Here is a 22,980-nt window from a genome sequence, read left to right on the forward strand (position 1 = left end):
CAACATCACTTTGTTGGTACTAAGGAGAATTTGCCAGAGCATTATTCTGGCATCATGCAGCAGCTACTGTTTTATCAGAGGAGGCTACTCCACATACTTTGAGACAAAGTAAAATAAATCACTACTTCAAGACCACCCATATTTCTTAGAACCCTGTATGCCATTAATGATGCTGTGGCATTGAATAGGTGGCACGCTGTAGCTCAGTTATTTCTCTATTTCCTTTTCAACACTGATACACGCTGCTGTGTCTATAAGGACAGGCAAAGATAAATTAGCATCATTATTTCTTCTGGGCAACACAGCCTGCTTATCTTCTTCAAAGCAAGCTCTCAGTTCAAATGATATGCAAAGAAGACTGTGCTGTTTCACTTGACAAATTCATTGGTCATAATGTTAAAGACACACTAGGGGGAAAAGGCAGCGTATCTTTTTACACTTCCCATCACCTTATCTGACATATCCATGTTTAATCATGATACTTGGCTTACCAGTTATATTTTCAAGAGTCCTTATGCCCCCCTCCCCCACTTTCCATTTCTGCAACAAGAAAATACAGATAAGGTGCTGAAAAATCAGCATGAAGCACATTTTATAAGCCAGACTGAAATACAGTATCACTGAAACCTAGGGGCTTTTTTCACCAAGTATCTCCCAGGTACTACTTGTTAGTGTATTGAAAAAATTTACCTGAAGCATTCTGCTTGACCTTAACGAATTTTTATGCCTGTCTCAACATTTCTCAAAGACAGACATAGCAGGATGATATTTATATCAGAGTCTGGGGGTTTCAAGGACATAACCTCCCTTGGATTAATTATACTGAATGCCCAACAGTAATTTAAGTCTAAAATTTGCTTTTTGTTTGGCTCTTTTTTATGAATTGTCTTTTCCTCAAACCCCAGCCTTTTAAGCATTAATAAAAATCAGCGACAAGAACCTACATACACCACACAGAACAGCAATTCACAAAGCTCCAGGACAGAAACACCTTTCATGATATATATACACCAACCCGCCCCAAATCCTAGAAGAAAATAACATTTATACAGTACTCTCTACAATGTTTCCAAAAAGACAGAATTGTACTGAAATACATTAAGATTTATTTATTAATATATGTATTAAGATTCAAATGAAAGAGCAATCAATAATGTGAACTACAGCATTAGATCTATTTTTAGCAATGTGAAAGCCCATTTAAAAAACTTACAGAGCTAAACACTATTTTTGGTATTTCTAATTTTGGACACCCAAAAGGTCCTCCTCAATGGTTAGTTTAATTCTGAAAAGAAGGAGCTAAACTATATGCACACTGAATGAAATGCTACCAGGCAAGCCTCTGGTATAAATTTTCCACACAGGACTCTACCAGCAACATCTTAAGTAGCTCAAACATCGCAGGAATCAGAACAGAGCAGGAATCAAACACAACCTGTATCATGCAGGTCTTTATTCCAGCTATAGCTTTTGAAACAGACTGAACCGTGCCAAAACACTTGGGATGTTGTGTTGATGCATTCCACTGACACTGGGACAAATGTTTCAACCCACCCTGTATATTAAGTATATGATAAAAATAATTTCACCAACTTATGCTTCGCAACTACCTACAATCAAGGTGGCTGTTCTAATAGGTATAGATGAGAGGCAGTTGCTAGAAAAATAAAATGGGAATAATTAAAATATGCTTATTTAAATCTAGCCTGATCTGTCACATTTATTTTTCCTTTGTTATCGCAGGAGTTTTCTATTCAAGGTTTGAGATTGTAAACTGAACAGCTCTAAGTTTCCCATAAGTACAGCAAAGACACTGAATTCGAATATCATCTCCTCCACCCTCAAAAAGAGCCCATTATTTCAAAACTAGTATTTTGTTGCAAACTGTAGACTCAAATGCCAGCTAATTCTTTCCAGCTATGCTAATGTTTTAGTACATAAACAAAGCCTTCCATTCTCAAAACGGTACTGAAATATGACCCCATGTTTTCATATGTTAAACATGTCCATTATGTTTTTAATCTGTTCCCACACAGAAATGAAAAAAGAAAGCAAGAAAAATGACATTTCTATTTCAGATCAGATTTACTAATCTAGGAATAAAGTGACAAGTTCTCTCCCTTTACAGCAACAAAAGAAAAGTAACTGCTGGTGACAACAGTGAAAAGATTGCTGCTGTGAGTTAGGGTACATCTTTCGAGTGTACCTTCTCTTACGTGTTTCATTAAGCACAGTATTCAGGGTTGCATGCTATCACATGGAAATTCAAGCTGTGGTAGTAACTTTTAAGACATTTTTATCTTCAGCTTGAGGTGTCCTAAAAAGGTAATACTGATCAATTAAAATAAACTCATCTTTTAGGATACAGAGTAAAAGCATGAATGTTTAGGCTTATCCAGTTTTAAGACACAGGGAGTAGTAGCCATCCCCAGTAGCTTCTTAGACTACCACACTGCTATAGTCACATTTTCAACAAGAATCATGATGACTAAGTGTGATGAGGAAACCAACTTAAATTTCTTCTGCATTTCACCTCCCCTCCCTTTTGTAATAGGTCTACATTTTTTGGTTTCCAAAGGAACAGGATGTGCGATGGCACGGTTCTGTTGACACTTGTTTTCTCTCTCTCGGGTGGAGTAGTCTAATGACAAATGACTATAATGAAGAACCCTGTATAAAGCTACCATTTATATATACGTATATCTAAGACGCACAAAAATACAACTGACTTAAGTCTTAAATTTCAAGATCCCCTGAGGAAACAAAGTTGAAGGGACCTATGCACTCAGTATATATTCTTAAAGTAATTCCCAACAGCTGCTAAAATGTGAATGAGTACTAAAAGTTCACAATTGCTTCCAGCTGCTTAGCAGCATAGGTGCAACCACAGATCTGTTGACTCTGAGGCATGCATGTCTTACATGGATTTTACTGCTATTCTAGTATAAATGTTACTCTAAAAATCTAAGTTAATTTTTCCATAAGCACCACAGACGCCTGTCCTACTTTCCTCACACTCCGAGAGCTGATGAGGCCCATGACCAGGCGACAGGAGTGTTCCAGCTGGCTGGGCTTCCCTCGCTTATGGCTGGCTAAAACCTGCTTTCACACAGCTTAAAAATATAGAGAAGTGAAAAAAAGACTGGTGTGCGCTCTCTTTAGGGGACAAATATGTCAATCACATGACCTTCCGTTTGAAGGCTCAAGCTGCTCGAGGCGGTGTGTTGCTAGGGAGAAGGCTTTCTTTGCTATTTATTGAGCTTTCTTTCCAGCTTTGAGACTAGCCAATGATGACTTTCCAGAGACAGCAGTGAGAGCTCAGCGCTGCCTGGCCGAGGCCGTCAACAAAGGGCCTTTGAGGAGCGCTTCCTCCTGAGCGCGTGATGTGACATGACATGACATGACCGCACGCCCGTGCAACTGAGGGACCTCCTTCCTGTTCCCCTACAGCACAGCAACCCAGTGATCCCGGGATCGCTGACTGACCGCCCCTTTGTGCCCAGGTCCTCTGGCACTGCGGCACCTCAGTGCACCAGCCAGCAAAGCGCCCGTCAGCGAGCAGCCGGGGAGGGCAGCGGGGAACCCAGGTAACCCCCAGCGCCTGCTCACGCTGTGGCCAGAGCCAAGGCGAGGCCTGAAAGTTTCTATCAGTTTGTACAGTTGTTTTAATGTTATTGCTACCTACGTTTAGCATTTTAAAAGCCTTTTAAGGCAAAGTCCCATACTTCTGAAGCATTCATCTTACAGAAAAATATGTACGGATTTTAGTTCTTCATTAATTCCATTAATCTTGGGCATCAGCACTTAATAGCTTCACTTACAAAAGATTAGTGTATTCATAGTAAATCATGAAAAATCATGTCATATATTTCAGTTTCCTGTAACTATTCCACAGAAGTGATTATCATTTTACTTCTATTAAGAAAAGCACGTTTCCAGTGTACTTCGTTTAGATTAATTAAAACATATGCAAGTCTTGTTTTAATTGTTATTTAATTACTCTTGGAGCTGGAGTAGGATGCATTGATTGTGTTAACGGAAGTAAAACCAGCCTCTTGCTTCAAGACATTCACCTTTTGGCTTTCTGTGTTTATTGCTTTAAAAGGGCCGTATTTTGTGTCCGGATTTGGACAGATAAGAACTACCTATTTTTCACGATGAAACAGCTCAAATGCTCAACTTCACAGACAAAACTTTATTCTAAAATTTATAAATCCTTTCAATTAAAATTTGGAGACATTAACAATTTTCATTATAAAGTATTACTAGAACTTTAAAATATATATATATATATATATTAAAAACAGCCTAATCAATTACAGGTAAAACACCTTTCCATTATTTTCCAATTTACACACACACAAAAAAAAATGTATCTTGGCTATTTATGTATAGGATAGTTAGAAAAGCTTTCCTAAAACGGGTTTTCTTATTAAACAGCAGTTTCCACAAAAAGTGCTTTCCGGAGACTGAGGTAACAGCCCTCCTGTCCCCAGCTTCCAAATGCCTTGTACAAATATCAGGCTCTACCACTTGTGTGCATGGGACATGTCAGAACAGTATCTGCTGCAAGCAGAGAGACACACATTTCACATACAGAAAAGAGACTACAGTATAACAAATAGAGTTTTCTATCCAGAAGAGACTTGGGATCATGAGCTGAGTATCAATGACTCACCAAAACACATGACTCCTTAAATGATTGGAAAGTCCCCAGACAAATTACTGAACAGAACATTTTCACCTTTTTCCAAATACGCTATGTTACCAGAATACAGCAGAGCAGGTGCAGAGATGGGTGGAGACCTCAGTCTGCTTACCTCTCAGAAAAGATCAGACAAAGCTCACCCTGCCACTAGCAAACCTGCAGGGCAATCAGGAATATCAGGCCAGCACAGGCCTCAAGAAACCATCCAAACGTTTCTTATGCGGCAAGAAGCTCCCACAGTACATCTGACAATCCTGGGAAGGTTCTCAAGACCGAGATGACTAAACAACAGGCTTACGGAGATTCCCTGGAGGCTAGCTGAAGGGTGAGAAATGGGATGCTTGTGGAGAAAAGGGGAAAGAATACAGATGTGATTGTTCTAGTCTTATTAAAACACAGGAAAAAAAAGTGGAGAATACTAATGTAATAAAGTAGACAGGAGTATCTGAAGTACCAGAATCATCACAGTGATATACAAAAAGCAAGCAAGAGAAAAACATGTAAGAATACAGCCTGAAATAAACGAACAGAACGAAACCAAAACAAAGTTAAGCACCAGCCACTAGATAACTTGGCTGGCCACAGGAACCTTGCTGGACTGGATGCTGACACCTGAAGAGGCAACTGCACTTCCCCTCTGCACTCCCAGCTGCTGCAGCACCCTGCTGGCTCCCTGGGCTGCTCAGCTCACCCAGCTGGCAGCAAGTGGTCCCCTGGCCCTCCTCCTGCACACAAAGGGGTAACTCTGGATGCAGTGCTTGGGAGAGCAGGATCAGCTTTGGCATTGTGAGCAGGATCAGCCCTGGCACTGAGAGAAGGGAAAAACGGAAGAACAGGTACAACTACTTTATCCTTCTCTGACTTTTAAATTCAACGTCATTGCATTTTTATCCAGTGAGTAGATGCTACCTGCGTATCCTGCCTTTGTCTCTTAGCCAAGCACTTTGCAGGCTATGCTAGTTTCTCAGTATCATCCTCTATAAAGTAATTCCAGAGGAGTCTGTGCACCAAGGTCTTCTCCGGAGAATGCCCCCTTCCCCACGGCATTATCTCCTCTATGGGCTGAAATTAATTGCTGTAAATATCACTTCTCTTCTTCCTGAAGTTGAATTTGAAGAAAGGTTTTCTGTAATGTAGGCACTAAGTATCAAGAAGCACAACATATATAAAAATAACTGCTCAGGGAGTCTCACCTTCCAAAAATGTAAAATACTGAAATACATTAAAATAAGGAATCAACTAACTAGTATCTGTTTTCTCAAACACAATTTAATGAACCTACATGATAAAACAATTAAGTTCTTTAAGTCCAATTTTCTGTCTTAGAATGAGAGAAGTATCTATCAGACCTATCTTACATAATTAATTTCCCCATCCTTCTCCACTACTCTACACACTAATTTAAAAACCTGCCTCCTCAGCAGAAACACAGACACAACATTTAAGTAACCATTTAGCCGGACTCACACTAAAAATTTGATCAAATTTCAGTGCAAGTTAAAGTTTATACTGGAACAGAAATAATCAAGTCTTTATTACATCAAAATTTCATTTAACAGTTTTCCTTTTCTGATTTTAAAACAGCTGAGTACCTGAACTGTGGCTGAAACACTCCGCAGTCACCAAGTCACCCTGGATCAGTGCTGTCACCCCATGCTCAGGGAATTGTTTGTGATAAATTACCCTACGATATTTTTAAGGGGGAGCTCCTCTGTAGCTTTCCAACTAACCTTAAATGCCAAATGCATCTTGTACCAACTTTGTGGAGAACAGGCAAAATTCTACCATTAAAATATGAAATCCAACCTAATAACGCCAAGCTGTTCAAAGGTAACTTTTCTTCCCACACACTCCGTTCCAGTGCCTGCACATCACCTCCTCCAAACTGAATTTTCAGTTTCTTCTCAGAGAGATCCCTAGATCTTCATCATATAAGTCAAAACTCCACCATTTTCCCACTTCTAGAGATCATCCTTGATTGTTTTTCACTTTTCTCCAAAAATCTGTTTTAATATTGTTCAGACTCCAGTTCTCTAAACACTTCTTGTTCTAATACAATCATTATGAGAATGCAACTCCTTCATATCCGAAATAAATCGTACAATGAAACTGTCTTTCAGAGACTGCAGAATTAACATTTCATATTCCAGTAGACAAGGTGAACACCCAGAAGTAAAAGCAGCTTAAAATGCATTCTCTACAACAGGATAAATCACCTGAGCCCTTCTTAATCTCCTGAACTGTGGAATCTCATGAATATTGCAAAATAATACCCAAATTCACATATTCTCTAACTTTATGGATTATATACTTATACACAGTACTTTGCATTAAAATCCTCCTTCCATGTGTGTAAAAGTGATTTACAGAAATAGAAAATTATATGAAAAATGGAAGATGAGCAATTAAAGCTTTCAGTTACAAGATGCAAACAAAAATCAGCTATCAACCTAAAAAGAAGTGCATGTTTTTGGACACTACGAATAAATGAAGAATATTCATTTTCTCATCACCAATGGGAAGAGAGTAAAGTACTATTCCTTAAGTCAAAGAAAACACGGATAGCAAAGGGCCAAAATAACTGAAAAGCTAGGGCAATTCTGAAATGATTCAAATAAAAATGAATTGATTTTTGTTTCTGAAATGCATAAAATTAAGCTGCACGGTTGAATTCAGTAAGCTGAGAACGGAATGGGTATTGATCATATGGAAAACTTATGGAGAATTATTTAATTTGAAACAAGTTCAGACAAGTTTACCTAAAATACAACATGTGATGCTAGAACACAAAAAAATAAAAAACTATCTTAAGACTTTCCTAGGCTATAAACTTCTGTGTGATTTGGCTGAGGCTTTATATTGCTGTCAAAGGAGTCAACTGGTTCAAAAGAGGCAAAAAACCAAAAACCCTCTCAACTGGCACTTCTGGTGTACGTTCAGCCAAAACAACTTGTGGTGGTCACAACCCTACTCTTTTCTCTCTTTTGCCCTCCTGTATCCAACACTTTATCCCTGCCTGAGCCATGTCAACTGGCTAATCTGGAAAGACTTTTTTTGGGAGATGAGGTGAGGTGGGGGGTATGAATAGTTTTCTGTCAGATTACCATGCTGAAAGAGCTCCTTGCAGGTGCAACTGAGCATCAGCATCAGGAAGGAGAAAGTGGGGGGTGCTGAGGCTTCCCCCGCGTGGACCCGTCCACTGACTCAGCTCCATGCAGAATTAGCCTTAGTCTTGGACTGGGGACCCTACAAGAGTCAATTAATTTATTGATATTGTTTTCATCTTTCTGTATTATATTCTTCTCTGGTATTCATCTTGAGATCTTGAGGTGTTGATTTCCATCAGCCCAGAATTGCATGTATTACAATACATTCAGTTTCCAGGCTTTTGCACACAATGTTAATTTTTGCACAACACCACGTAAATGCTACTCTGCTCTGGAGTTCAGATGTCAGCAGCACGCACACATAGCTTCAACTCCCGAAAGTTTACAAGATAGTGAGTAAGTAAAAAAGAACTGCACAAAGAAACAAGCTGCGGGAATCTAAAGATTTGAGGTCAATGTGGCAATGCCAAAATTAAATGAAAAATGGATAAAAATACTTTAAAAATTGCATCAGAAAAGGGGGGAGCATGCCTTGAGAAGAAACAGCTGCTACCCTACCAAATGTAGCAGAATGCACATTTCTTTGATTCCTTGGATTCCTGGACCAGCAGGAGCCAAGAACCCCATGAATGTAAGAAACTAAACACAGGGAATGAGTGCTTTTCACAGTTTTCCACTTTTTCCCACCTTTGGTATCTAGTTCCTGGATAGCCCTGTCTGCTCTGGTGCACAAAATATCGTGGGTTACTTCTCTACTGTTTAGCAAATAAAATCAGGTCATAGAAAAGCCGGACAAGTGTTATTTTGTTACATCCATCCACAAAATAAGTAACTGAAGTCTGCAGTTGGGTTCAGCAGCGAAGCAGAAAGAGGATTTTGCTTCTATATTTTGAACAGGATGACCGCATTCATGAAAACAGTCCACAGTTGGAATCACAAATTCAGACCTCAGCAGGTCCAAAGTCAGTTTTGCCTAAGACAACATACTAATTTGAGTCCTATACAGTGTTGGTTTTTTTTTTTGGTTGTTTTTTGTTTGTTTGTTTGTTTTTTTAAATGCTGTTCTTTTAGATGATAAAACCAAGGGGTTTCTCTCTGCACTGCTAAAAATTTGTCTTCTATTAGGTAACCTGACCATTGCATATCCTCATCCAGAATGAATGAAGACATTTCTGAGGTAAGTGATCGGTACTTTTCATGTTATCAAAACCCTTCTTTAAATAAAAATAATAATAATAAAAAAAAAGATTTTATGCAACATTTCTACTTTTTCCTCATTTTCTACTCAGGAAATATTATAGGAGCTCTTAGCAAAACTAAGGTAGCACTATGAAGCCCAGATTTGAGCTACAAATAATCATCAAATGTCCCTATCCCAACATCTAAATTGGGAAGAAGGAGGCAAAAAAAAAAAAAAAAAGGGAAGCCAGTTTAAGCTGCTGCTGTGATCCCACTGTCAGTTAGGTCCACCTTAGCTGTGCAAGTCTACCAGTACCAGAGGGCATGAGAGGAAGAAGGCACAAGACTCAAACAGCTATGGACCAAGAAGGCCCACCAAGCCTATGGAAACGAAATTGAGAAACACAAGAAAAATCACAGAGTATGAACTTTGAAAACTCTAGTACAGAGAAACACCAATGAGCCCTATGAACTTTTCTGACTGATTTCTTTAACAGCACCAGTTTGCAGAGCTGCTGTACAGTATTTGTACTATGTACTTAAGTGATGCTGTGAGTTCAACCCATCATCCTGTGAACTGTTCTCTGTAGCACCACATTTCCTTCACTAACTTCAAAAATATGCTGACGTCCTCTCATAGGTTAGTATCTCTCTCATGATACAGAGTGTAACTATTCATAGTTTTAGTTTCAAAAGGCACTTCACAAACACTTTGGTAGTATCATTAGATTTTGCTGCTCCTCATCTAAGAATGGTGAGGTGAAGTCTGAGAAACCAGTCTGCTGGAAGTTGAAAGGATGTACAGTTTAGAAGATAAAATTAATATAAGAAAGCTATACTTTTAAAAGTGACTTTAAACGAACAGCTAAAATTCTGAGTATCAGTAATAGTAAATGCTACTCTTGTCTTCATCTAATTTCTTTGGAGATAGTTCTGAAGTTTCACAGAAACAGTTCCCTGAGGCTACCAAGCAGCATTTCAGCTGCATCATTAGTAAAAGTTTAGGAATTTGTTAGAACTTAGCAGCTGTTCAGCTACTGAATCATCAGCACAAATTTACTATTTTCCTTTGCTAATTTACAGGATTCCTACTAGTGATGTAAGATCCTATCAAGGAGTTCTAAGCATATTTTTACTGCTTTAAACAAAAGCCTAAATTACTGCCATTACAGCACTACTGCTGTCTTTTTAATTAGTTCATCCACAATATCTTAACACTGATGAGTTAAGATTTGAGATACATACTAAAAAGGATCATAAGGAAACATTTAAGCCTAATTCTATATGCCCAACGTAAAAGCTATTTTTGAGAAAAACATTGCACGCTATCCCAAGGATGTCATATCCTAGAATATACATTTTCAAGTCTAATATCCAAGAATTCACGACTGTATAAGGTTCCCTATTTCATTCTGTGAGTTAGCAAATCTACACGGCCAGGAGAACATTAATACGTGCTTTGAAACAAATAGCGGAAAACCCTGGTCATCAGTTCTTACTACTACAGCTGACTTCTTGAGCACAACTGAAGGTTAAGCAAGCATAAGTGATGCTCATCAGTTGAGGCATTTGTGAAAGCAGCAAGTCCATCTTCTCACATTTCAATAGCATTGGTGCTGACAAAGAAGTCAGCAGGTCAAAGCCCAACTCCCTTCAGAGAGAATGCAAGCCTGAGCTGGGAAAACATTTACATGTGACCTGAAAAAAAACAGTCTGAAGGGCCACAGCACCATATTTGTTTTCAAAAGAAACCTTCACTGCCCTCCTCCCCTTCCAGAAGCAGATTTGACAAGTGTTGTAATAAATATTACATGCACAGAGGAAAGTTGAAATCAATAGCAGGTTAATGTTTATTGAAACAATACAGAGAACCATTTTTAATAGCATTACTTGAAAATAGATCTAATCTAGCAAAGGAAATTCAATTTATGTTTCGAGCAATCAGATTTTATTTTTTTACTCCAGGGATTTGTTGCAAACTCTGTCTCTGAAAATGTGCTTACTGTACTGTATTTAGCAGAAACAGTTTAGCCTTAATAAGCTGATAGTCTGCACAGGAGCATGGATCAACTTATTCTCATTAAGAATGTAAGCAGCTTTCTAACAGCCTTCTTTGCTGTTCAGCCTATGCCACAGAAAGCAGGGATCTCTCCTCTAAAACCCGTAATTTATGAGTTTATTCAAACCCGCCAAATTGCTTTAAGTAAACGCCTCTTATATTTGAAAATTCCCATGGCAACTCATTTGGTTTGGCAGGAAGGCAGACCCAAATTCAATCCTTTTATCCTCCAGCTAAACCATTACAATGGTAATTCTGCTCTGACACTCTGAAGAGACTGCTAATTACTGTACTCTGGTCCCCAGACAGATTTCCCATTCAGATTAAAATGGCTGTGCAGCGCGGAGAAGAGGAGCAACACCTTTGTGTACAGGAAGGGATGGATGTACTCTCGCACTACGGCTTTCTACAAGAGAGGTTCTGCCACTGCAAGGACAAAGCATTTTCTACTCAACCAAGTCTTGCAGAACAAAAAATAAGGAAGGCAAAACCAAAGAGCAGAACAGCAGAGATGACAGTCCAACCACCAATGTCGGCATTTTCACTACTGAAGATACGTAGCCACCTCTCAAATGAAATCAAGTTATATTCTCTTGCTGCTATTACATGCTACATACAATCGTCTAAGCTACAGATCAAGGAACTATGTAAAGTGCTACTGAATACCGTACGTTGTATCATTATACGGACTGTGCAAGTACCCACTAACTCAATGTCACTGCAATGTCTCAATTTTTAAAAAGCCACCCCTGTCCTTTTACAGCGTTAGTTTTTGAGAGTTCTTTTTTGTGTGTGTGATAACGCTCTTTTTCCCCCCACTGTCACTTTTAATCAAGAAAGTGAGAAGGAAACTAATGACTGCTCCCTTGCTCTTCTGCCCCAGCTGTTCCCACTTCCATGGAAATGCAAACACAAGTTCAATGCTGAACAGAATAAACATTTACTGTCTCTGGGCCAGTACTGGAAAAGCCTAAACCCTGGCCTGATTTCTGTCTTTTAAAAAGAACAAGGATGGTGGTCCCTCTGTCCTCCCGTAAAGTTTATTTGCTAAGTACTATGAAGAAGTAGAAGGTAACTTTTTGGCGTTTGAAAAGGAATGGGGAAGCACGGCTTCTACAAGTGTCTATGGTGACTGGAAAAATCAGCCAAGAGGAACAAATCCAGGAGATGAATCAAAAGACCAGCACCCTCCCTAAAGAGGCTACCGGCAACTTGCAACTCATTTGAAGAAATGCTCTTGGAAAAAAACCTTCTATTATGTTAGCATCTTTTCAAGTGATCGTAAAAACAAGCACTAAATCTTCAGGCAAAAATTGTGCATGCTTTCCCATATGTGACTTCCCTTCCTAAACGTGGCAAACTACCACAGCAGCTTAGCACAAATGCTGGGAACAAGAAGTTACCCAAAAGAAAGGTAGGAGGTGAGCGTGAATGCAATACATTGGTGGTTACCAACCCAAGAACCCTCAAATATTTTTTTTTCCAGTGCAGGCAATGACCCCTTCACCATGAGTTCTAGAACATGAAAATGGATGGGTGTATTTTATTCTACTTTCAAGTCTTCCACGGGTCCTTTATAGGTAACCTATCATTCCCACTGTTATGTGATTAGTTCCTAAAACACTGTTTGAACTATCTACCCTAGTTAGCTAGGGATAGACTCCATTAATGACTCTTTACTTGGTTTTGATCAGCCTGCATTTCAGGTTCCAATAATATTTTTTTCAGCTCCAGTGAAACAGCCAGGTAGCATAAGGTGAGATACTTCAATACTGCTAGACCATTTTGGCATTGAATTTGAGGATTTCTCTGAAGACAACATCCATGCCAGTGAACTTCATTTCAGAACATGTGTGGCTGGTTTGTACAAGGTTGTTCATCAACAAAAGAAGTCACGGGAATGACTATGATTAACCAAGTGCTCATTTTAAAGAATCATACACTAAATCATATATAGCCGTGGCTGCAAAATTACCAGATAACCCTTTTAAGGAAGGTAAATACTGTCCTGAAAATGGGTTTTCTGCAAATGGTGGTTTTAAGAAAGCCCCTAGACTTTCATATGAGAACCAGGCTGAGACATTTTTAGGCTATAGATACTAAATACTGACAGTGCTTCAGCAGGTTCTCAGTTCCATGTAACAGCTAGGGCTGGGAATGCATTGGCTACAAACCCAACCTCCTTCCTCCTCAATACTAGATTTAATGACTGAACTACCTTGAATTAATTTTCTTCACTTCCTTTCAGTTGTGTAACCTTAAGATTAGAGAAATTCTATTTCTAAACCTATATATAGATTCTACTTCCTCTCATGTTTGTAACCTACAGAAGAAACCCATTTATTGATAAGCCTTTGTTAAACTTCTGTAAAGCTACATATGGAAGTGACTACTTCACTTTTACCAAAAAAGAGGCTGAAGCTATTGTCATAATTTTGCTATATTGCCATAATTTAGCTAAATTGCTGTAATTTTGCTAGAAAATTTCTACAAGGTTCAGAGACACAAAAACCAATGCTCCAACCACATACTCTGCAGATCTACAGATTAAGTAAGGATAGAAACTCATTCATCATAACACATGTAAGCTGCAGATTTAAGCTGCTCTTACAATGCAGCTGAAACGCACACACAGCATAAGAAACATTTGGATGTTTATTTGGATTTTTACTTATATTTGAATGAAGACAAGTAACTTAGGAAGAGAGTATAGACTGCTTCCAAAGCATAAAAATACTATTTTATTTTAAGTCCAAAATTGCTTCCACAGAATATAAGCAAAATAGTAGTGTAAAATAAACCATTTTAAAATTATTGTTCTCTAAAGCTTCAAATTATAACAGATAAAGAACATCGTACTGGCTAGGAAGATGACAAGATGCACTGGTACAACACTGACCTAAAGCCTCTGAAGTAAACAATCATGCATCGCTCCATCACTTTATTTAAAACACAGCAGAAATATTCATAATGAGGCACACTGCTGTGCCTTTCACATGGTATAGCAAACCCAGCCCAATCCATTATCAGGGTATTACAATCAGTTGGTTCATTTAGAAATCAAACTGGTACAGTTAGGTGACCACTCTATTAGGAGATTTTTATCCCTTTTCCTGAACACTAATTATCTACTACACTTAAGTGATTTATTTCAACGTTGTGTCATTTTTTTCAATGTACACTTGACTTTCTCATTGGCTTCACTTACATGCTTATGAAGCTAAGCATTTAATTGACATTTCTAAAAAACAGGTGTTGAAAACCACCGTTGGTAAGTTTTAAAACTTAAAAAGTTGATCTTGACCTGAATAGCTTTTGTTTCCAGCCGTAGTCCATACACTTTATTTTTCTCCTTATAAATTCAATTAAAATTATGTATGAATGTGTATACATGAACAACATTTCAAATTGTGAGGAGTAAAGCACCATCTTAACTTCTTATGGCTTCTGCAGGCTTCTCACTGAGGTGGCCAATCTATCATGCAAGACACCAGCATTTGCTCTCAAGTATGACTGCCTCTTGCAATGCTCCTCACTAGAAATAGGTTTCAGACTTGTAATATGCATATAAAACTCCTACTAAGCTTTGTCTATTCAATGCTGACTATTTTTGTATTTATCTCATTCCATTCAACTATTGCAGTTGAAAAAAATGTTTTGTCAGCTTCCATTCAGAGACCTCCATTTCTTGCTATGAGCAAAGAACATTGTTTCTGTTTTTTTCTCTTTTTTTTTTTTTTTTTAAATCAAAGTGTTTTGACATTTTCACATCAGAAAGTATTGTTGTAGTGAAATGAAATATTTTCATACCACAACTACTGTATTAACTTTTAAATTCTCAGGATGCATGCATATATTTTTATTTAAAAAAAAAAGTGTTGCAATTTTGGAATGATGAGCTGAAATGAACTTTACATGCTGTTATAGAAGTATTCAATTTAGCTCTGAATGTGTAATTTCAATAGATAGCCTAATATGGCCAACATATTCTGGGCTGTATTACAGTAAAATGTATTGTTATGATCAGGTCTTTTACAAAAGGAACATTTTTGTGAGAAGCTTAAGAAAATGCAGAAGCTCTAGATCAGAACTATGTGAAAAGAGCAGCCGACCTGCCCCAATTAGAGAAGTCTACAACTTCTACAAACAGTAAAGCAAATAATAAGCCTTGTACTGTTCCATCTGACCTGCAGATGCATAATTTGCTTTAGTTTTCATGATGAGAGTAGATTATTCATTCGCTAAAAAAGTTCAAGTCAATTTTATTATCATTTGCACCTTCAGTTTTAACCCTCCTGAAAGCTTTTATTTCAACAATTTAAGACTTACATGGATAACCTAGAGAAAAGTGTAAGTCCAAAAACAACTTACAGTGTATGAAATATAATTAAGCATTGTAAGTAAGAAAGATCTTCAAATGGGGTGTTCAAGACAGTTTGTCTTTTTTAGTTTGAACCTATTTACACTCACGTGCATGTAAGGTTTCTTGCAGCTTCTTCACTACCTACTTACAAATACTGATTTCCTAGGACAGAAACGCCTGTTACAAAGAAAGCCTTTTTGAAAGCAATTTTGTGATTCACAGGACAGTGCACTGACCTAGATCTCCATTGTATTACAAAATATTAAATCGTGTACAAAATTTTACTATATGACAGTAGCAATTATAGAAAGACCCCTTGGTCTATTCCCTACCACAATCTTCTTTTTGCATACTTTACAGTACAACACATTTGATCTCAAACTCTTGCCATATATACAAAGATTTCATATGGATTGGTAAGAATTTTTATGAAATCAAGAGCTTTGTTACATAGATGTAACAGTACTGGTACATCTCATGGTAAAGGTCAAGCAGTCATTTCTGGGAAAAGTTCTCCATGGAACCATCACTGTAAAAACAACATTTGGTAGAGACGTTGCTCAAGAATCTGAATCTACTGACATTAAATGTAAACTATTTTGGAAGGTTCTCCAACCCTAATACCACTGACCATCAATGGCTCTTTTTAGCTTCTAAACGTCTGTTGAGAAACTAACAGGATAGTCATAACAACAGGTTCAGACAGATTGTATGGATATTAAAAAGGATCTTCCACTATCTAATTACACCTGATGTGAAATGATCACTGCTGTGCTTCCCAGCATATATTGCTGCAGACACCTATGAATGCCCCCAGCTCCTGGACATACGGACTGTACTCATTTGCTATCTACAGACCTGTATCATTTGATCTTGAGTTAGTTTCACCTATCAAAGGCAAAAATTATCCTCTGACCAAATAGCATCCCTTTACAAGCATTGTCCAGGATTTGCAACAGATGTGAAAACCTGCAATGTTGTCTTCTCCTTCATCAATCACTCCAAATCTGGCATCTGAGATCATCTAAGCACATAAGTGCCAAGAGACCTGGGTCTCTGAGTCACAACAGCTGCTAGTATTACTGAAAGATTCCATTTATGTTCAGTGTTAATCTGACCAGAGAAAGAAGTAGCATAGCCACCAGCGATTAGATCTGTGAATTCTGTGTGTTATTTTTCTAATTTTTGTTCTGAAATTTAGTGGAGATATCATCCCTAAACCAAGATCAACCATTTATTATCCTTACTAATACAACATATTTGAAAATAAACTGAAGCTTTGGAAATACTTCTGTAAATACGTAAGAAAGAAAAAAAAAAAGAGCAGAAAACATACCATTTCCAACAATACACAAGAAAAAATAATTTGATAAAGCCATAAATACTTCTCGTTAACCACTGTGTTCCAAGCAACGTGACCTTCCAGGAACAGTTCATCTAAGCTTTCACTTTCCGGGACAGTTTACCAGTCCCAAGTTTAAGTTAAAGTAAGCTACTAATGACTCAGTCCAACATGACTTAAGCTATTTAAGATAGCTCCAATCTCGTATATCATGGCCAACTATGTTTCTTCTGACACAGGCTCCAGAACATTCTCATATTAAAACCTTAGCCTATAAGCAACGCATTAAAGCAAATCTCATTAGTGCTCTACTGCATGCTCAAGCATTTCAGTACTGTTTAAAAAGAGACACTCAAGCTTCCTATTGAACCAGAAGTGGAAAACCCTGGCCATTTTTCCAAAGCTTAGAGTTTTCTGTGTTCTGACGTCAAAATAGCATAATGAAGAGAAGCTTGATGACTATAAATCATCAGTCAGCATTAAACCACAGATGTCTGTATGACAAGCTTTATTTTTGTATAATTAGAGATTTCAAAACTAACACTAGCAATACAGCATGCTTTAAATAGCCTGAAAATGGAAGTGCTTACTGGTTACTTTACTGTTACTTCACACAAAAATCTTTCCTCCAGAAATCACTGCCAAGAAGACTTGCGCATACAGTTATCTGACCTCTTTAATACATTCTGGTTAATATTTAGTATAAAATATGTTAGAAGAACAGGGTGACAAATTTTTTGCTCTTTATACTATGTCTCCTCAAGAACAATCCTGTAACTAGTATTTCTTCCACTTAGGTACAAGGCTGCAATTTCAAAACAGAAAACCAACTGAAAAAAAAAAATAGAACCTTTGGTACCCAAAATCAATACAATTCGACTGCAGTTAAGGTATACATACAAAGTTGGGGGAAAAAAAAAAAAAAAAAACAACAACCAACCCTCACAGAAAGTTTTCTGACAAGGAAAAAGTACAGTTATTTTGAACAGGTTTCAAGGTCAACCATATGAAGTAAAAGAGGAATCTAAAAGACCAACTAACTAGAAAAGAAGGTAAGGAAAATAATGCATGGTTAGTTCGTTGCAATTTTCTTGTCACCTTTCCCAATGCAGGCAGACAGAACAGAATCACGGCTTCAGAAGACACTCCTTGAACATGGGGATAAATACTTCATCAAGATTTTAGATAAAGAATAGCATAGTTCAGATGGAAGGGACCTGCAGAGATCATCTAATCCAACTGCCCAACCACTTTGGGGCTAACCAAAAGTTAAAGCTCATGATTAAGGGCACTGTCCAAACATGTCTTGAACACTGATGGGCACGGGGCATCAACCACCTCACCAGGAAGCCTGTTGCAGTGCTTGAACACCCTCACGGGAAATAAATTTTTCCTTATAACTAGTCTGTATCTCTGGCACAGCTCTGTATTGTTCCCACATGTCCTGTCATAAGTGACCAGGGAGAAAAGATGGGTGCCTTCCTCTGCCCATACCCTCCTCAGGAAGTTGCAGAGAGCAACAAGGTCGCCTCTCAGCCATCTCTTCTTCAGACTGGACAATCCAGGCGTCCTCAGCCCCTCCTCATATGATGTGCCCTCCAGCTTTGTTGTCCTCTGGACACTTTCAAGGACAATGACAACCTCTTTATATCACGAAGCCCAGAACTGCATGCAATATTCAAGGTGAGGCTGCACCAACAATGAAAAAATGTAGTGGGAAAATAACCTCTCTTGACTGTCTGGCTCTGCTGTGTTTAATGCATCCCCAAAATGCATTTTGCCCTTTTGGCTGCAGGGCACACTGCTGGCTCATGTTGAGCCTGCTGCCAAGCAGCACCCCTGGATCTCCCAAGCTTTAACAAGTTTTTATATGAAGATCCCAGCTTACAAATTCTATTCCAGGGTCATCAAAATGAAAAAAAAAAAAAGAACAAAGAAATGAAAGGGGAAAAAAAAAAAAAAAAAGACAGAGGAAGCACAGGAAGAATACTCATAAATAAAGTCAACAAGGAGAAAAAAAATGGGATGAAGAATAAAAAAAAGTTACAGATACCACAAAATAAATTACCGGTATACATCAATGTCATCTTTCTGTCCACAATGTCTACCAAAACCAAATAGATTAAGCACATTTTATGGAATATCAGAATAACCATGCAGAAGCTAATTAGCATCCCCAATCTATGCATAATTCTGCTTTGGCAGAGCATGTGTCTACTTATTTTTATACAACAACTTTTTCACTTCTCTTTGGGAAGGCAATTTAATAAATTTACCAGAGCCTTTTTCAGAAACACCACTCTATTGTTTCTTTACAGTTACACACTGCAACAACTTTAAAAAAGATGAATACAGAGGAGGGTGGCACACATCTCCAATGAATATTTTGAAAGAAAAGGAGAAGATGAAAAAGATAGGGTATTCAACATAAGATGTAGGTAGGCACAATTATTTTCCTGGGTTCTATAAACTATTAAAGATACCTGGGAAAAGTTTTAAAGTAACAACTGCATTAAGATGCTTAGAAATAATTGTTGGAGAAGCTTCTTTCTACTATTACTATAAGAAAAGCCTAGGGAAGACAAGAATCAGTCTGTATTGCTACCCATGAGCTAATTAAACTAGATATATTTGTGTGTGTGTGTATATATATACACATTTATGTTGGGGACTACATGTCCAAATCTGTAAAAAAATATACAATAAAATGTGCCTGCACGGGTCATCATAAATAAACTTGCGCTTACCTTTAATTATTTTCCATCTTCTTAAAAATGGAGTGCAAACTTGTAATTGTAATATAAAAAACAGGTTTTATATCCCCTTTCAGAAATTATTCTAATGAATAACATTAGTTTCTTCTTAGTACTGTGAAGATCACTTGAGAGGAGTGGAGGAATTTAAGAGGAATTTAACAGTTTAAACAAGATTTAATGTAATTAAGTTGCAAATGACCTAAATTTCTTGCAGTAAATATGGTCTCAAATAATTATTTCCATCAACAGACATTCTTCTGTTGATAATAAACTACTGGTCTAGAGAGTTTTAACCACTGTATATAATGACGGAGACAGCTACTTCACGCTTGCATCTGGCCGGAACAACTTCTTTAATAGTCAATACTAGCCAAAGCTCAAAAACTTCATACTGCAGTAACACATCAAGTAGAATACATGAACACTTCATACGTGAAATATTTTAAGAGGTTCTTGTCCTCACTTAAAAAACTCAGACTTGTACAACAGTAAAAACTTTCAGTGGAGTAAGAATGTTAAAGTGCATTCCAGAATTTATGTAAGGTCTGCTCAATTAAATCTCTTATTAACGATGTTAAGCTATTGAAATTACCAGTATGGGACTTTCCTCTTCTGTAGGATTTCTTGTTTTGTTTTCCTCTGTTCTATTCTGTTACACCACATTTCTGATTATCTTATCTGCAGGTGGACACACTTGGTCACAGTTCTGCAGAAGTTCAGATATATTTAAAGGTGGTCTACTGCAAGCCCTTTTTCCCTGGCTGTGTGTTCCCATTCTATCACTTCTGTCAGTGCTAAAACAGAACTGACCCCACAGCAAGTCAGCTAATCCAAGGTTAAGCTGTCCAGCAAATGGAGGCACTAGGCGGTCAGATGAAGGGCAGCGCTTTCTGATGTAAAACAGGAAGCAGGAACAGCAAATCATTAAGGAATGGCAGGACTGCAGCAGCCCTTGGTTCAAACTGTCATGGAAAAACTAGGTCTGCTTCATACTACTAAAAATAATACGCTATCACCTCTCCTCCACATCAGAAAGCCTACCACATGTTATTTAGCCATCACTCTCAAGAAGTTCAGCTGCTTCATTACCTTACGCACAGAGCTGCTTATTTACATGATGTGCACTGTAAGAGACTCGCTACTGAACTGACATAACAGATGTAATGCAGGAATTTCCCAAATACTTTTAAAGACAGCAGTGTCCTTTCTATGCCACTATATCACTTACTCATCTCATAACTTTAATTGAAAAAGAAACAAACAACGTATTGCACAGCGTGACCGATGTTTCAACAGGGAGACTACAGAAGGCAGCACTACATCCTCACTTGTGAAAGCGAAAATATAAAACCAGCATACCACGCAGGAGTGAGTTAGAAAGAGCTATTCAGCGAAGTCAAACTTGCATGCAGAATTCATTGTGTTTTTTCAGATGACTAAGACAAATGAAATCTTCCTAATATCATTCAAAATTTAAGCTTTTGCTCATTTTAGCTACAGGACAATAATGTAAAGCATTACTACAATATATTCCTCCCCTCCTGTCCTTTTTCCCCCCCCTCCATTTTACTAAAGCATGATCAGAATTCTTTCTGTTGTATCTGGTTTTCACTACAACATTAGCTTTTGCTGTGCAGAGTTCAGCACACAAGGACATCAGGTTAAAAATGAAGACATCCTACAGTTTATTGTAGGAAGTTGAAAATAAACCACAACTAGAATTGACAACAATATTTATAAGGGAGGTATCAGAAATCTGCTTTTTTTCCCCGCCTTTATTAGTTATTAAAGATCCCCACTTTATCATACTTGAAGACAGTCTTTGGGAAGGAAATGCTTTTAACTTAGCCATCTGAAAGCAACAACACATTCTGCCAGTACTGTTGTCCCTTGTTTTTTTCCTCTCCTGTTATATAAATAAAATGAGTTTTATATATTTAGGAGTGACTAAAAATAGAAACATCAAAGGAACATCTCTAGTAATAAGGAGTAAACAAGGAGGACCGCCAGTACTTACATACCAAGCATGACTACAAAGGATGTTCCGATTTGGTAAAAAAAAAAAAAAAAAGTGCAGTATACAACACATTAAACCAGATGAAACACTGTAATGTCACTTTCTGCTGCTGCTTTGATAACAAGTACAGCTAACATTTGGAAGAAGTAAGTCTATACGTAAAATCCTTTTATGCCGGAGCCAGACTACTGAGGAGAAGACTCACTTCAGCAAAAACAAGCCATTCAGTGTAACCATGAAAGGCTTGTCCTGTGTTTCTCTTATGTTTCTTCACAAGGTAAAGCAATAGCCATCGAAAAAGAGACTATTCCATTTAACACAGATATTTTTGTTTAGCCACTGAGTCACCAATGTTTACTTTAGCTTTGTCTGCATTAAAACTTCATACAGCGCTTTGCTGGTATTTTTGCTGGCATACTACGTTTCAAGACACTGAACGTAAGGAAGACTAGCATGCTCCCAAAGTCCATGATGCTTACTGGGAATAGTTCTTTACTTGATTTTTTTATTCAATTACTTTTTTATCAAAGCAGAGAGATGGCTAAAACTATCTTCGAGGTGAAGATCAAACCCGTCTTCCCCAGACTTCCTTCCTCTATTTCCTTTACTCTTAATTCTTTTGCCTTCTATTATACAGAAAATAACACTGTTCACAGAACAAGGGATTACTACCTGTTTTAATCTTTTCACTTAAGATTTATTTTTAAGGTTTTTCCCCGTCCTGTCCTTCACCGCAGCTTATACTGAGGACAGGCATCATCAGCATGAGCTTCTCCTGTTCTCCACGATACAGAATTCAGTTGTAACTTTGTGAGGCCATTTTTATTGCAGCAAAATTAAAATGAAGCATAAGTTCTTACACTGTTAAGTTGCTTATTTTCCTCTGAAAGCAGCTGGTATTTCATATAGTACTGCCCTGGTTAACATGTCTTCTAAGAACTCTGTTTGCTGCTCCTACTCTCACTGTTCTGGCAGTACCTCGTACTTAACCTTACCAGCCCCTCAGGCCAAAATAAATTCACCCAATAGTAAAACCTTAACTCCAGAAGATTCAATCAATCACTCTCAGCAACTGCTTCGGCCTCCTGGGCAATTTTCAGGTACTTCCACAGCTGCTCTCATTCTGATTTTTTACTACTCTATTATTTGTTAAGCATAGCTATTTTTTCTCTGTCATCTATGAAAATGTTTAGAGGACAGAGTGTATGCTTTAATTCCCTTATTTCCCAGTTTCACTAATTCATATTTATTTACCTTTCAGAACAGCTTGCTGGAAATAAACTACGGTCATGTCAGCAAATATGACATGGTTAAAGGGCAGTAACAATAATTAAATCCAATCCTCTTCAGTCCAGTTTGGTGCTTCTGCTTCCACATTTGAGGCTTTGCAGCTCTGCAAACTTTTTCTTGAAATTTGACCTGAAGACTAACAAAATTAATTTCTAACTT

General features: G+C 37.8%; 1 protein-coding gene across 4 annotated transcripts in view; it reads right to left on the reverse strand.

Annotated features, from left to right (window-relative positions):
- QKI (QKI, KH domain containing RNA binding) overlaps positions 1 to 22,980 on the reverse strand; it is a 156,843-nt gene that overhangs the window by 23,906 nt on the left and 109,957 nt on the right. The gene's annotated exons all lie outside the window — the stretch shown is intronic.

The sequence above is a fragment of the Netta rufina genome (assembly GCF_964035555.1).
Source record: "Netta rufina genome assembly, chromosome: 3".
In the NCBI taxonomy this organism is placed as follows: Eukaryota; Metazoa; Chordata; class Aves; order Anseriformes; family Anatidae; genus Netta; species Netta rufina.